The sequence below is a fragment of the Protomyctophum bolini genome (genome assembly GCF_963924005.1).
Source record: "Protomyctophum bolini genome assembly, chromosome: 21".
NCBI classification, from domain to species: domain Eukaryota; kingdom Metazoa; phylum Chordata; class Actinopteri; order Myctophiformes; family Myctophidae; genus Protomyctophum; species Protomyctophum bolini.
In genome coordinates this window covers 13,152,455-13,154,954 of record NC_137882.1, presented here as the reverse complement: position 1 = coordinate 13,154,954, position 2,500 = coordinate 13,152,455, and the positions used below count along the sequence as shown (strand labels likewise).

At 45.6% G+C, this 2,500-nt stretch overlaps 1 protein-coding gene across 1 annotated transcript in view; it reads left to right on the top strand.

Moving 5' to 3' along the window:
• Positions 1 to 2,500, top strand: part of dlgap1b (discs, large homolog-associated protein 1b) — a 78,044-nt gene that overhangs the window by 70,719 nt on the left and 4,825 nt on the right. The window lies entirely within an intron of this gene.

The window sequence follows — 2,500 nt, the reverse complement described above, 5'->3', positions numbered from 1 at the left end:
TTGGTTAAATATTTATAAACCCCCACAGGCAGACTTAAGCACTTCCATCCCGGCGTCTCTACACTTCGGCAAAACATTATAGGCAAACATTTTTTGAATGTTTCAAACGGCAGTGAAAGTTGACAGTGGCATTGACGAAATAAACCAAAGATATGATATGTACATGCAAGGTTTCTGCCCAACAGCGACAATATGGAATGTAGGCCTCCGTGTACTGTAGTCTGTATAGCTCAGATGTGATTTACAGCGCACCGCCATGATGACACTCCACATGAACGTACCAAAAACATCCCTCAGTCCCTCTTCTCCTTCTTCTGCTTCTACATTTCTGCTGCTCGCGTCCCTTTAATCTATTACTCTCTCTCTCTGGGCTATGTTTGGCCTTGTTCTGTCTCGGCCGCCCTGCAGGAAGTCGTTAAGCGGGCCTGATAGAAAGCAGACTGACGTCATTAGACTGGAACACCTGCTTAAGAGGAGTTACTCTTTAACTGCTGTGCACACGCACGCATGCGCGCGCGCACACACACACACAAACACAGTGTAGCTGTCCGTAAGGGGTCTCTCTCTCACTCACACACCCACTCATTCACCCGCAATCTGTTTGATCTACCCGAAGCTATATCCTTGCTCTCTCTCTCTCTCTCTCTCTCCCTCCCTCTATGGAAGAGGAAAGATGAATGAGGAAAAGGAGGTGTAGATGAATGGGTAGAGTGGTGTAGGAGTACTGAGTGACCGGAGACGGGGTGAGACAGATGGGCGGGTTCAAAAAAAGGTTCAAGTGTGAGTGTGTGTGTGTGTGTGCGTGCGTGTGCATGCGTGCATGCGTGCGTGTGTTTATGTTTGCAGGATAACACAAACACCAGCAATGTTAGCATTGCATTTCTTCTAGTGATGACCGTCTGTTTTAACCCATTAAGACCTGAGTCTGATTCTACACATGCCTTCTCAATCGGTAGTCCTCAAACAATTTTCGCGATTCTTTTCAAAAGTGACGTGCTTGCAAGCTTCCACTATCTGCTATGTTTGAATAGCCAACGCAACACTAATGATAAGTGTCTACATATAATCTTACATGGTGGTTCAGCATTAGTGTGGTCTAATGAAAAGTATGTGCAATGGTGCTTTTATGCACCATTATCTGTGTGTGACAGAGAGGATAAGCAACGTGCTCTCGTATGTGGTGGTGTTAAGTACAAGATGTTCTATAGTAATGTGCAAGTGAGTGCATCGCTGTCTGCTCACTGTGCAGACTTTTGGCCCGTCTTTCACTCCCCTTCCCTTCAGGCCTCCCATTCATCACTGTGGTGGTGAGACGCTCTGAAGAATAGGACAAGCGTGTCTGTCTGTCTGTCTGTCTGTCTGTCTGTGTCTGTCTTGGCACATAGCGGTGGACTTGAGACTTCGACAAAGACCATCAGACATGGCTCACAAAGCCGTTAGGACCGACAAAATGTCACACCCGGCATTAGAACACAGAACAGGCTCCCAGGTGTGTGCGTTCTGACATGTTTGCGTTTGTGTGTGTCAGTGGGAAGGGTGGGTGGTGCATACATGCATCAGGCCCAGAGTGGCGGCTCCCGGGTGACAGATGAATGCACACTCCATTGCCTCTGAATTACCCAGGTGACAAGAAACACACACACACACACACGCTCACACAGGCACGCACGCACTCACGTACAGTCACACACACACACACACACACACACACACACACACACACACACCCCACTCTTGTCTCCAAAACAAAGCTTTCAAATATGGGCTCTGTGTGTGGTCTCTCTCTATTAGAAACAGAGTCCAGAGGGAAGCGCGTCGTACAGTAGGCTACATCCCAAAAAAGGGTCTCTCTTGTTCTCTCTATTGTCCCGTTAAGTTTCTTCATCTTTGACCGAAGCGATTTGTTTGGTTGAGCCACGTGGCCGTACGACTGGCTCAGGCTTAACTGACGCGTCGCCCAGTGGTGTAAAGTAACTAAGTACATTCACTTAAGTACTTACTTAAGTACTTGTACTTAAGTAAGTACAAGTTAAGTAGGTTTTTCTTTTTTCTTGAGTCCAATTTCCAATACTTTTACTTCTATTCCACCACATCTCTGATCCAAATATTGTATTTTTACTCAAATATATTTGAAAACTTTAGTTACTAGGGAGTACAGAGTACTTGTACTTTTGGTACTTTAAGCACATTTTGATGCCAGTACTTTTGTAGGCCTACTTTTATTCAAGTGCATTTTGAATTCCGGACTTTTACTTGTAACAGAGTATTTCTATATTGCAGTATTGATACTTTTACTTAAGTAAAAAATAAATAGTGAGTCCTTTTCCACCACTGACGCCTCCTCTGTCTCCTCCTCCTTCCTCCTCATCCTCTTCTTCCTCCTCATCCTCTTCTTCCTCCTCATCCTCTTCTTCCTCTTCTTCCTCCTCTTCTTCCTCCTCTTCCTCTTCGCCCTCCTCCTCTTCTCTTCTTCCTCTTCTTCCTCCTCATCTTTTTCCTC